Here is a 15,207-nt window from a genome sequence, read left to right on the forward strand (position 1 = left end):
TGTGTGAAGGAATTTCTTTTTCTCTATAAAATGGGGAGAAGGACCATGGAGAAGTAGCCTCATTCTTTGGCAAATCAATTTTTGGAAAGAGCACTTATGAAAGTTGAGGATTTGAAAATTTAGTCTCCTAAAACTATTTGTATATGTAAACCCCCAAGCAAAGCCCAATGGAAAGATGACCTATCTAGGCAACATCTTTCTTGATCTCTTACAATCCAGTACAGTTTTATGAGGCATACCTTGAAGTGAACCTTGATCTACTGCCAGTCCTTGTCTACTTGTTGCAGTAAGATTGACTAATTAATAGAACAAGTGAATAATGACAACATCATAATTTAGTGGTCTAATGGTAAGTGTTTAACAACTGGCTCTTGGGGAAGGCTTCCTTCCTTCCTTTATAGCCCATTTCTGGGGTATAAATACTCCCACTATGGCCTATTTCAAGCTACAACATGAAGTAATCTGGCTTGCAAAATTCCTGAAATTAACAATTAGCTCTCAGGCTCACATGACCTGGTCTGAGCCAGCTTTAGCACATCAGTGTAAGGGGAATAGGGAAAGAATACAGGGAAGGGAAGGCAGTGTATGAAAGGTGCATTATTAAGCCAGCTACCACAATGAGCAGCTAGAGCTTATTCATTGCAGGTAAGCACATGCCCCAGAATCACCTCACCAAAGAGCCAGGGAGCTGGAACATTTATACATGTGAGTCCCTGAGAGCTGTTGGTTGAGGGCTGCTTCTGAGGTTGCTCATCCTGGCTCTTCTATTTTGTTTGTTATGTAAGGCCTTTGGCCCTCAGTTCTGGGAAATGTCCTCAGGCCAGAGATGTAAATATTGGCAGCTGGAAGAAGCCAAAGGAGTAAGGGTGGGCACTGACCAATGTCTGCTGTGTGTTAAAACTTTCACCAAATGTGAGAATGTGACTTAGGGCTCAGGGCTTGATCCCAGGACCCTGAGATCATGACCTGGAGCAGATATCAGTTGCTTAACTGACTGAATCACCCAGGTGCCCCAACCCCACTTATTCTTAAATATATCAAAACTTGAGAGTCATTTCTTTAAAAGGTGATTACCAAATACTGGTCCACCCAGGGGATAGAGGGAAGTTTCTTATGAAACAATGATCTAGGATTATTATTTTTTTAAAAGATTTTATTTATTTATTCATTGAGACACAGAAAGAGAGGCAGAGGCACAGGCAGAGGCACAGGCAGAGGGAGAAGCAGGCTCCATGCAGGGAGCCTGACGTGGGACTTGATCCAGGGTCCCCAGGATCAAACCCCAGGCTGCAGGCGGCGCTAAACCACTGCGCCACCAGGGCTGCCCTGATCTAGGATTATTGTTTTAAAAATAAATGCAGAGATGCTCTCTAGTCCTTTTTCCAGAAGTATGGCTTCAAGTATATTTCTCTGTTTAAAGCATCCAAGTGATAATAATGCAGTCTTCTTTGGGAAAAAACAATAAGTAGAGTTGATACAGTGGTCATAGGGCTGCAACTACAGGGGTTGGAACCAGGGATAATTTCTAAGTAAGAAACTGTCACTATGTTTTTAATATTTATGTCAGAATTCCTAAGGACCTGGTGGGGCGGGGAGCCTTTACTTCATCTAGCAAAATTGGGATTAACAGTAAATGCAGCTATATTGCCTGGTGGTAAAACAAGCCCACTAGTTATGCATTTGTGTAAACTTACCTATCATAGTAAGTATGGATAGAATGGGAGGCACTTTCTAGACTAGTATTGCTGCCTGCAATCTAGACCAGCACAGTGACTGAATCTAATGTCCCTTCCCAGGTGAAAGTTTGGATATAAACAGAGAGAAAGAAAAATAATAGCTATGGGTAAAGGAATAAATAAATGGGTTATGTAATGAGGGAAATGTAATACTAAATTAACATCTCAAAAAAGCCTCAGAGCAAGAAATGGTATGTCTCTTCCCATGGTGAAGCCATATATTGCTGGCACTGCTATTGCTTTTGGAACCTGAGAAGATGGAAAGGAAGCCTGAAAACCTGAGTGGCCTTAGTTTAGAAGACATTTTCATACGATATGATGATTATGGTCTGGATAGTTATTGATAACTGAATGAGATTTTAGTAATGTTGCCAATATCTTTTGACTTTTATGATTATTTTGCTATTAGTGATTTGTGTTTGAAGACCAGGGTGGGGACTGTGATACTGTGATTTATAATAAGAAATATGTATTTGCTCTAAGTCACATTTATGGCAGGGAGCTGTTAAAATCCTTAAAATTTCCTAAGTGATAAGAGTGATAAAGGTGTCTTGATATCCATAACAAACATGTTTCAACCACATCTGAGTTTATGTTATGAGGTAACTTTTGGCTAGTTCCTGAGGATGAGGGTAGGTTACCAGGGGAACCCCCTTCCAGGAGACAAGAGGGGCTAGAGATTGAGTTCAGTCACCAATGGCCAATGATTTAATCAATCATGCCAATGTAATGAAGTCTCTATAAAAGTCCAAAAGAATGGGGTGTGGAGAGCTTCCGGGTAGGTGAACATATGGATGTTTGAGGAGAGTGGCACCCTCAGAACATGGGAGCTGTATGCTCCTTCTTATATCTTGTCCTATATATCTCTCCTATCTGGATGTTCCTGAGCTATATCCCTTTATAATGAACTGGTAAATATAGGTCAATGTTTCTGAGTTCTGTGAGCTGCTTGAACAAATTAACCAAACCCAAGGAGGGAGTCATGGGAACCACCAGTTTATAGCTGGTGGGTCAGAAACCTGGAATTAAAGTGTGTGTGTTGGTGGGTGGGGTAGGGAGGCCGGTCTTATGGGACTGAGCCTTTAATCTGTGGAACCTTATGCTACCTTCAGATAGATAGTGTCAGAATTGAGTTGTATTGTAGGACATTCGGCCAGTGTCAGAGAATTGCTTGGTGTGGAAAAAAACCAGATTGTGATTGTGTCAGAATTTTAGCAGCATATCTGTGAATGTTCACCAACTCTGCTTGAGCGTTTTAGATGAAATCTTTTGTCAGTGACACAGTTGATTTATACTCTGCCTCCTACTGCTCTCACCTTCTAATACATGCCCTCCCAGTTCCCTGCCATAAATACTGAGTATTTTTAAACTTTCTATTACACAGACTATTTTCTTAAAAAATAAATTAGAAATTTTGCTAGTTACAGTAACTCTTCTAGGAAGCCGTCCCTGACGTCATATTCCTTTGGCCTCCCATACTCCAGGAGAAGCTTTCCTTATGGCACTTGCACCTTGCATGGAAATGATGTGTTTGTTATGTGTTGGTGGTTCCTGCAAGACTGCAGGCTCCACGGGTATGAATCTGGTTTTACTCATCTTTGTATCTCCATCCTTGAACACAGTGTTTGATAGATGGTGGGTATTAATAAATACCTACTAAACAAAACCACATTGCTCTTTAGGAGCATATGAAAGAAACTCAAGAAGATAAACATTCTTTGTGAAACAAAAACATTTATGAGTCCTTTTGAAAAAGGAACGTTCAATCTTATAAGCTATAAAAACTGATAGACTTTCATAAACTTGCATTTGTACTTAATTCCTAAAAGAAAAAAACAAACAACCAAACAAACAAAAAAACAAAAAACAAAACAAAACAAATTCCTAAAAGGATTGGTTAGTATTCTTGCAGCAAAAATATTCCAGCTATCCATGACCAATCAGTAATGTGTATTGGTCTGTTCCTTCTCTCTTTCTCTCTTCCTTCCTTCCCTCTTTCTTCCCTTCCTTCTTCCTTCCTCCTTTCCTTCCTTCTTCCTTCCCTCCTTTACTTCTTCCTTCCTTCCTTCCTTCCTTCCTTCCTTCCTTCCTTCCTTCCTTCATTCCTTCCTTCTTTCCTTCCTTCCTTTTACATGAGAGAATAAGTATGGGCCTTTTTTTAGAAGAATATCATAGATAACAATATTATCTACAATGATTAAAGATCACCATAGGGGCAGTTTCACAATAAATCCTTTAAGTCAAAATAAAGAATTTTTAGTAAGAATTATGTCATTTATTAAAATACACTAAAGGAAAAAGAAAATAAGAGGCTCAATAAAAGACAACTTGCTAAAATTTCATCTTAACAACTTGTCTAATGCAGGAAAAGTAAAATATTAGTTTAGTGACCTGAGAAATTCCGTTTGTGGAATATGAAAGATTTTCAAGACTGATTTATGGATATATATTTCATTGCTATATTGTCATACCCTATAGTCAAAGCTGCCGAAGAAGTTATTGGGAGATGTTATGGAATTTCTTTCCTTTGGGAATCCTAAGATGGGGTTTGAAACCCCTCTCCTTGATGGGTTCTAAAAATGATCTGACTTAGACCAGAGGACCCCTTAGCTTTTCTTTTAGCCTTCAGAATAGTCTACTGTGATAGTGGCTGGTATTTCAAGCTGGATTAGAATAAATTTATTTTAAGAATAAATTCATCTTTATAAAGAGAAAAAATTATGCAATTTGGTGATAATGATACATTTATTTTCGGCTCCTGGGCTTCAAATTGATATGGAACTGAATCATATAGAAATTATAGCATGCAAATGAAATAGTTGAGATGCTAGAGTTTCCTTTCATTATATTAAAATTAATGCTATCAGAGGATACTGCATGTTAAGTCAGGAGAAAATATTCTCAAATGAATACTGGATTTCATGTTAGAACATCTAAAATCATCATTGGTATGATGGGATTTTTGACTGGGAACTTCTTGTGATAAAATGGTTACGCCCTCCCCTCAATCCCTTTCTCTCTCTCTCTCTCTCTCTCTCTTTTAAGAGATTACTAGTTCTTAATTTGGTAATATTTTTATTTATTTATTTATTTATTTATTTATTTATTTATTTATTTATTTTTTAAAGATTTTATTTATTTATTGAGAGAGAAAGAGCACAAGCATGGGGAGAGGTGGAGGGAGAGGGAGAAGCAGACTCTCTGCTGAGCAGGGAGCCAGACATGGGGCTCAACCCCAGGACCCCGGGATCATGACCTGGACCAAAGGCAGACACTCAATCAACTGACCTACTCAGGCGCCCCTGGTAATATTTTTATGCTGTTCCTGATAGGAGGTCATCAAAATAGTGGAATTTCTTAGTTATAATGTTAAAAGTACAGTTATCTCACTTTGTATTTATGAAGGAGAAGAAGTCAAAAAAAAAAAAAAGGAAGAAAGATAGTGTGAAAACATGGGCTCTTAAAAAATGGAGAATGATTAAAGTACTCTTAGAAATGGCCAGATTTAGAACCTGAAAGACTGAAGCCTCCATTTATTCACAGAAGAGGCACAGAGGAGTTATCTCCACTGTAGTGACTCATCCCCTAAGCTGGAAGGTTCGCCCACAAATGAGAGGGTAATTTAGTTTCTAGGACAGTTCAGTCTTCTTGTTCAGTTTACTTACAAAGGTGCTAATTAGGGGAAATTGTTATGGTGTTATTTTTTCACTTTAACATCTGTTCCCCGTGAGCTGGACACAGAGAATTAAGTTGTTTTGTAGAAGCAGCCAGGCAAGTTGGATGGTAGTGATTCTATCATTGTCATAAGAGGTTAGAGTGTAAAGCAGAGGCCTGGGTGTGATAGGATCAGAACCCTGTAAATCCATGGCCTTCCTACATCCAGTTAAATAAACTCTCCATGCTAAGATTAGAAACCACAGCAGCCACTGCTGTAAAAAACAGGTTTTGCACAAAAGAGTTAGAGATGAGTAAAAAGAATATATACAGTTTTACTTTTTTTTCATAAAAAATATACTAATATTTGTACCTGGCATTATTCTAACTACTTGACATGTATTAACTCATTTAATCCTAATACCAGTATCATATATAAGGTAGATATTATCCTCATTTTACAGAGTTGAAATAAGTACTTATAGGCAAGGAAACTGAGGCATGAAGTGGTTAAATAACAAATAACTCCTGAGTCTAGAATTCTAACTAAAGCAACCTTACAACTGAAAATAAAGTATCTGTATGTAGATATCTACATATCTACAAGCAAACATGACATATTGTATATTAGAAACTTAGTACTCTTTTATCATTTATTTAAAAAAAATTTTTTAAAGATTTATTTATTTGAGAGAGAGTACAAGCAGGGGGAGAGGCAGATGGGAAGGAAAATAAGCAGACACCCCACTATGGGGAGCCCAATGCAGAGCTGGATCCCAGAACCCTGAGATCATGACCTGAGCCAAAATCAAGTCAGATACTTAGCTGACTGAGCTACCCCCCAGTACTCTTTTAATGAAGAATTATCATTCAAGTTTTACCTAACAAGAAAATATTTAGACTACTTAGAATTAAAAATGTCCAGAATCCAGTACTATGATATTTTGATTCTTGTAAGAGTCTCACCTATTCTACCTGTGTTCCCTACTCCTCACTCCACATTTTATAGGACTTCAAGTGTGAAGACTGATTTGAATGTCCAAACTAGGATCTAGGGAGAAGCTACTATTAAAGGTTAAAACAAACTCTTGCTTCCATGGTACATTGCCTGTCCCATGAGCTACCAAATAAATGCCTAAGAGAAGCTGTAAAATATTAACTACCCAGATGATCTCTTTTCCACTAACTTTATATAAAGCCCATAAAGTGCTATTGTTGTTTTCTTTACCCATATTATAGGATACAGCTCATACAAAGGGACAGTGAAACTTAACTATTCACTAGCTTTGGAAAAAAAGATATATAGAAAATCATTTGTGGCACAGAAAAAAATGCAGTCTAAAAATGTATGGGCCCCGAGTCCTTATTCAGCAAACTTGGAAATCTATAAAAATTGAAGATTTTAAGTGCTATAAAACTCTCCTGTAATTTATTTTCAGTTATATCTATAGGAAACTTTGCTTTGCTATTTTGCTCTTTGTTCATTTGCTGAAGAAAGTTAAATTTTACCATACTGTGTTTTTTATTTGTGTCCATGTGTTGGCATTAGGAAATAATTCTTTATTGGTGTCATGTTATCAATTAACTAGAATAAAAAATCTCCTCAATTAAATTTCCAGATTCTCTTAGAAGTCCTCAGCAGGCAATTTTTCAACTTTTGAAAAATATTCTTCCTTTTTACTGATTGGAAGATATTTTAGATACTATTAATTTCCTTAGTACTACCATCACATTACATAATTCATTCCTGCCATTGCTATAGGTGGTTGCCTTAGGGAAGGCTAATCTTCTATTCTAAATTTTATTTTATTTTATTTTATTTTATTTTATTTTATTTTATTTTATTTTATAGATTTTATTTATTTATTCATAGAGACCCAGAGAGAAAGAGAGAGGCAGAGACACAGGCAGAGGGAGAAGCAGGCTCCATGCAGGGAGCCTGACGTGGGACTCGATCCCGGGTCTCCAGGATCACACCCCGGGGCTGCAGGCGGCGCCAAACCGCTGCGCCACCGGGGCTGCCCTATTCTAAATTTTATATGCTAAATACAGAACACTTTTGGCAGTTACATCAAAATTATCTTTCCAAAGCTTCTTTGGCATGTAACATTTAAAAAATTATAATTTTTGTGTTTATTTGTTTCTCTTATTTACTTAACCCACTGTAAGCACTCAAGACCTGTCATCAATGTTTCTGTTCTGAGAGGCTTAGAGAGGCAATTTATTCTAGGTCATGTTATTAGTATGTGATGATAGGAGATGGTTTCTAATCTTATTCAAAAAACATGAGAACTTTGTCCAAGTACACCCTGATGCTCTGTATATATCTATTTCCCTCTAACCAGTCACAGCCCCAGCCTAAGCCAAAGGGATGAGCCATAATTGATTTAGGTGTGGACATGTGATGCAATTCTGGACAAGGAAATAAGTATTATCATTCCCATTTTACAGAGCAATTAATGAGGCTCAACTGGAATCCAAGTTCCTCACCACAAGGCCAACCATTGTCTTTCTTCTACACATGGGAACATTCATGGAGAGCATGCTTATTTTATACAGCATTTAGATATTTACTTGCCATCTGCATTATCCTCCATTACTGCATAACAAATAATCCCAAAACTTTGTTATTTGCAACAACAAATATCTATTGTCTCACCCAATTTCTAAGGGTCAGGAACCCAGGAGAGGCTTTGCTGGTGGCCCTGGCTCAGCGTTTCTGAGGTTGCAGTCAAACATGGCTCAGTAAGATATTTTGAGGCAGCATCCAGAAACAGATAGAGAAAATAAAAATATATATAAGGATTTGAGTTAAAAATTCTCTTAAAGTTTCTTCTCAGTCTCCAAATTATATCAGAAATTTCATAATCTAAGATACCTTAAGGGAAAAGAGAACAGTTATTATAGATATCTGTATTTGGTATTCATCATACTGTATTGTAATTATTTATATAATATATAGTAAATGATATCATTTATGATACTAATGATTCTCCCTTTAGACAAGGAGTTCTTGGGCAGCCCCAGTGGTGCAGCGGTTTAGCGCCGCCTGCAGCCCCGGGGTGTGATCCTGGATACTTGGGATCGAGTCCCACATCAGACTCCCTGCATGGAGCCTGCTTCTCCCTCTGCCTGTGTCTCTGCCTCTCTCTCTCCCCCCCTCTCCCGAATAAATAAATAAATCTTAAAAAAAAAAAAAAAAAGACAAGGAGTTCTTAACACTGGCCACACATCACAATAACTTGGGGACTTTAAAGAAATACTAATACGGAGATCTGGGTGGCTCAGCGGTTTTGCACCTGCCTCTGGCCCAGGGCGTGATCCTGGAGTCCCACATCAGGCTTCCTGCATGGAGGCTGCTTCTCCCTCTGCATGTGTCTTTCTCTCTCTGTCTCTCTCTCTCTCTCGAATAAATAAATAAAATCTTAAAAAAAATACTAATACATGGACCTCACTCCCATGTAATCGAATCTGAACCTATAGGTATGACTTCCAAGAATTAGTAGTTTTTAAAAGCTTCCTGGGGGATTCTAATATATACTTAGGATTAAGAGTGTTCTCTTAATTAATTTTCATTCTTTTGTTTGTTTTGGGAATCTAAGGAAAACTATGGATCCCTCTCCCTAGACAAATGTGATGTGTACTTTCATGACATATTTTGTATCATTTAAAGGGATTGTACATTCCTGATTTAGCCTGTGAGCTCCTGAATGATAGATGCTCTATTTTTACATTTTTTGTAGATGTATGTATTTTTTGGTATGAACCTTTCTCTGCCTTACCCGCCTCCACTTCAAGAAGTGAGAGTTTGAGTCCTGGCATAAAGACAGACATATAGACCAACAGAATAGAATTGATAGTTTAGAAATAAACCAAAACATGTATGGCCAATTGATTTTTTTTCTTTCTTTTTTAAAAATCTTTTTTGGAAAAAAAAATTCTGTATAAGCATTACAAAATGGGAACATGTTCCATTCCCTGAAATTGCACTATGCTATTGTGTCTTTAACGTAGCTTCTTAGATATATCTTGTAAGAAGTTTTGTTAAACCATTCTGTATAAGCATTACAAAATGTGTATGTGTAGAACACACTGAAATCTCACTGTGCTGTATTTGTATTTAATGTAGCTTCTTATTGTTTTATTTTATTTTTTTTACTGAAGTATAATTAGCACTCTGTGTTATTTTAGTTGCATGTATACAATATAATGACTTAACAAATCCTACATTTTTCAGTGCTTACCAAGATAAGTGTACTCTTAATCCTTTTTATATATTTCAGCCATCTCCCCCTCCCGCCTTTCCTCTGGCAACCATCAGATTATTCTCTGTATTTGAGTCTGTCTTTTTGTTTGAATCTTCTTTTTCTTTGTTCATTTGTTTTGTTTTTTACATTCCACGCATGAAATCATATGGTATTTGTCTTTCTTGACTAACTCATTTTACTTAGCATTATACCCACTAATACATCCATATTGCAAATGGCAAGATCTCATTCATTTTTATGGCTGAGTAATATTTCATTACATACATATAACATATAGTATAATTTATATATATAATCTCTTCCTTTATCCGTTCATCAATTGATGGACACTTGGGTTACTTATACTTCTTGGTTATTGTAAATAATACTGTAAGAAACATATGAGTGCATATATCTTTTTAAATTAGTACTTTCATTTTCTTTGGGGAAATACCCAGTAGTGGGATTATTGAATCATATGGTGATTCTATCTTTAATTTTTTGAGGAACCTCCATACTGTTTCTTACAGTGGCTGTACTAGTTTGCATTCCCACCAGTTTGCATTCCCATGAGGGTTTCTTTTTCTTCACATTCTTGCCAACACTCATTATTTCTTGTGTTTTTTACTTTAGCTATTCTGACAGGTGTAAGATGATATCTCATTGTAGTTTTAATTTGCATTTCTCTGATTATTAGTGATGCTGAGCATCTTTCCATGTGTCTCTTGGCCATCTGTGTATCTTCTTTGGAAAAATGTCTATTCTGGTCCTCTGCCCATTTTTAATTAGATTATTTAATATTTTGGTGTTTAGTTGTATATGTTCTTTATATATTTTGGATATTAACTCCTTATCAGATACATCATTTGCAAATATCTTCTCCCATTTAGTAAATTACTTTTCTGTTTTGTTGGTGATTTCCTTCACTATGTAAAAGCAATTTATTTTGATGTAGTCTCAATAGTTTAATTTTGTTTTTGTTTCCTTTGCCTGAGGAGACATATCTAGAAAAGTGTTTCTACAGCCAATGTCACAAAAACTACTGCCAAACATAGGCCAATTGACAGTTAAGTCAAGGGTGCCAAGACAATGAAGTGGGAAAAAATAGTCTCTTCAACAAATGGTACTAGAGCAACTGGGTATCCACATGCAAAATAATGAAATTGTACCCCTACATCATACCATATGCAAAAATTAATGTAAAATGATATGACCCCAATATATGAATTAGAACTATAAAACTCTTAAAAGCAAATGTAGGCCTAATCTTTGTGATCTTGGATTTGGCAATATATTCTTAGATATGACACTGAAAGCAGCAAAAAGAGAAACATAAATTGTGCTTCATCAAATTTAGGACTTTTGTTATGAAGAAAGTAATGAGACAACCTACACAATGGGAGAAAATATTTGTAAATAATACATCTGATAAGGAGTTAAAATTCAAAATATATACAAATTCTTAGACCTCAACAACAAAAAGACAAACAATACAAGTAAAACATATACAAAGTACTTGATGGTTGTTTCTCCAAAGAGGATAGACAAATGGCCAATAAACATCTGAAAAGATGCTCACCATCATTAGGCATTTTTCATTAGAAAAATGAAACTCAAAACCACAAAGAAACACCACTTCACACCCTGTAAGATGATTATAATTACACACACACACACACACACACACACAAACTGGAGAATAACAAGTGTTGACAAGGATGTGAACAAACTGAAACACTTCTGTATTGCTAATGGCAATATAAAATTGTGCAGCCCCTGTGGAAAACAGTTGGGCAGCTTCTCAACAAATTAAACATAGAATTGCCATATGATTCCAGAATTCCATTCCTGGGTATATACCCTAAAGAATGGGGATTAGGTGCTCAAATACTTGTACATGGATGCTCATGGAAGCCCTGTTCACCATAGCTAAAAGGTGGAAACAACCCAAATGTCTGACACTGACAATCAACAAATAAGGTATATACTTACAGTGAAATACTATTTAGCTACAAAAAAATTATAGTATTGACATATGCTACGATGTTGATGAACCTCAAAAACATTGTGCTAAGTCAAAGAAGCCAGGCACAAAAGGTCATGTATTGTATGGTTCTATGTATGTGGAATGTCAAAAATAGGTAAATCTTTATAGACAAGAGACAGATTTGTAGTTGCTGGCAGCTGGAGTGAGGAAGGAATAATAGGAGATTACTTAATGGGTTAGAGAGGGTCTTTCGGAGTGATAAAATGTTTTGGAACTAGATAGGTTGTGATTGCATAACATTGTGAATGTATTAAATGCCACCAAAACATACAATCTAAAATGATTAATTTTATGTTAGGTGAATTTCACCTTAATTTAAAAAAATAACTGAGGCAGTCCCAAGCAAACAGGGACAAGTTGGTCATTCTATTCCTTGTAATGTGAGGAAATTTGTATAAAAATAACTGACTCTGAGTAATTCCTTGAACCTATTTAAAACACTTATTGGAACACACTAAGTGCTCAATGAATATTAGCTACTATTTAAAAATAGAAGTGAGGATTTGAGACAGTTTATAAAAACTTTGTATCCTCAGCCCCTTGCAGTTTCTGACACATGGTACACATTTTCTTTATGTTTATTAAATTGATCCAACTGGGAATTCTCTAGAAATATTCAAGAATGAGTTATATATCTCATCAGTTTGGTTGATGAGTGCCTCGGAGGACAATGAAATTTGGGCAATAGCTGTTATTGCATGCACTATTTCATACAAACCATTGAAAATCAATGTAATGAAACAACTGATATCACATGAAGACCCATGTTTAGCTTTCTGTGAGTAATTCTGTACAATTAATAATTAGTCCTCTAGTCAAGAACCTGACTACATAATGGACTAATTAATACCTTTCTAGATTGTAAGCTTTGTCAAATTACTTATTTTAATGCTCACAGACTCTTAATCTAGGCCAGGATACATGAACAGGAGCAATATTACTTGTTAATATGTTAGAGGGAGCATTTATATGGGAGGCGACTGTGCTAGTATTTTTAGATCTCTACTCTTATTTTTAGCACTACTGCATCCAATAATGCATTTCTGGATACTAAATTAATGACCCTTCCACATATTATCAGCACTTTCCTCTGTGAAGCTCAAAATGTGCTGTACACTGAGAATCATTATAGTTCTCATATGGTTACTTGTTATAAGAGGTTGAGAAGAATAATTACAGTATTTAGTTTTGTAATCTTATTTTACAAAGCAGATATTTCATGGCTCAAACAGGATCAACAATGAGGTTATTTTTAAGTGAATTTATGCTCATGGCCACTTCTGACAGAATAAATCTACAGAATCAATCCACTGAAAGAGCATTAAATGGAATTCTTGATTTCAGTCACCCAAGCCTTTCCCCCAAATCTGTTTCCCAATGTCTGATCTTATTTGTATCAGTGCATGCCAGCCCTGGCAACCCAAATGTTTAAGGTTGCAGCCTGGGAGTCACTGTAGAATCTTCCTTTTTCTTGTGTCACCACTCCCACTCCAGCAGCAAACCACATCTCTTCACTCTTTACATCTCCTTGGGCCATTTGGTCCTGATGGCCACTTCTATTACCAGGACTTCTACAACAACCCCTCCAGTTTTGCTCTTGACTCCTCCAGTCCATTCTCTTTAAGACAACCAGAACAATCTTTGCAGAAGGGGAATTGGTCACTGTGGGTGTCTGTTCTTGATTCCTTATTGCTCCTCACATTCTTTCTACCTCAGCAACAATAGTGTTGGTTGTTTTCCCCTGGGAAATGCTTCCTCACCTTCCTATAGCTATCTCCTCATTTGGCCTTGACTAAAGTACATCTCCATTACCAATACACTCAACAGCTATTACTACCTTCCAGCTCTCATTTGTTTCTTTCATAACATTTCCAATTTTATGCTTATTTTATTATTGCTTATTTATTTGTTTGCATTCCTATCTTTAGAATGACAGTTCTATGATAGTGGAGCTGCATCTTATTGGCAGTGATGTCTCCAGCTTGGTCAGTAAGATTGGTCACTGCTGACAGAGTGAATGTATCTCTTTTGGGGCCTTCCCACTTCCTCTGCCTCTTCTTCCACAACCTCACCCCTCAAACCTCTGAATATTTGGTAGGTGCAGGTAAAATAATTGACAGAGCTTAAACACTCTTTTATTTATTGCAAAGTGGATTTTCTTATGTCTCTTTAACTTTTCTTTCCCCCTGATTACATTTGTGTGTGAGAAAGGTGAAAGTAAAAGGAGGTGTATGGAAGAGTTCACATATTTTCTCTCTCAATATATGAGATGTGGAAATAAACAGGGGGAAATATTTGTAGAAAATATGAAAATAAATGTTTTTTAAAACAGATTCAACTTTTGGAAACAAAATATCGTTTCTAGGACTCAATCTGATTGATTGCCATGGGCCTATTTTTTGTGAAGTAGGCCTAATAAAAGACATATCAAGGTTAAAAATTTAGGAAAAAAAGTCATAAATGTCCCCTATGGTTTCTCATAAGTTTTCCCTTGAGTATACATCTTATGAGAAAACTCCTTTGTTTTCTGATTAAACATATAGCTTAGCTTTGATATCTTAGAATTGTTTTTTTTTTTAACATCAAAGGTAGTAAGATGTACACATATAGAATCTTCCTGCTGGTACAATTTTTATAACATTTTACCTACAATTTCGAAAACAAGATTGGCCTTTACTTCCTAGATAGAGGCTGATTTTACTTGGGTGATGTGGGCTATTTGTGGATTCATTCACTAACTACTTACTATACACACACACATACACACACACACACACACATACATGCCAGGCACTGTTTGTTGATTGAGCAAGATTAACCATTACGGACTAATTTATCCACTGTCTTCTGCCATTCAAAGCCTCTCAACAACCTCGGAAGAGTGGCTTCCATTTTATATTAACTGTGCCAGTTTAGACATGAAATTTAAACTTACATCAGTTTATTATTTATTTCTATCTCTTGACATTTTGTCCTCTTTTTTATTCTTTTACTTTCCCCAGATGTAGTCCATCCCTTCACTCTGTAACGTGCCTTCCGTCCAGTTTTTTGAATACTGTTATCCCATGAAAAGCCATCTTTTAAATCACTTCCCAAAATAGACCATGCCTCTGGAAAACTTTTGGACATCACAAAGATGGTTTAATTCTGGGGATGGATCTCCAGAAATGGCAGGATCATTTCTCAGTGGGTTCTTTGGGGGACAGCCCTATGGAAATGCTTTCCAGACAATTAACATGGAAAATCTCTCTTTGCTGGTTAATTATCCACCTTGCAATGATGCTTATGATGTTTATGTAGATCAAAGGACCTTCAAAATTTAATATGTGCTTTACGTTCTTTACTTCTGGTTCCTAAGTCATTTCTTTGAAAACACCTTGTGATCTGCTTCCCCCCTCTCACCACCTTTGTGTAAATATTACTTCTGGGGGATCCCTGGGTGGCACAGTGGTTTGGTGCCTGCCTTTGGCCCAGGGCACGATCCTGGAGACCCGGGATCAAATCCCACGTCGGGCTCCCGGTG

General features: G+C 36.5%; 1 protein-coding gene across 1 annotated transcript in view; it reads left to right on the forward strand.

Moving 5' to 3' along the window:
- LMNTD1 (lamin tail domain containing 1) overlaps positions 1 to 15,207 on the forward strand; it is a 449,003-nt gene that overhangs the window by 123,574 nt on the left and 310,222 nt on the right. The window lies entirely within an intron of this gene.

This window comes from Vulpes vulpes, chromosome 8 (genome assembly GCF_048418805.1).
Source record: "Vulpes vulpes isolate BD-2025 chromosome 8, VulVul3, whole genome shotgun sequence".
Taxonomy (NCBI): Eukaryota; Metazoa; Chordata; class Mammalia; order Carnivora; family Canidae; genus Vulpes; species Vulpes vulpes.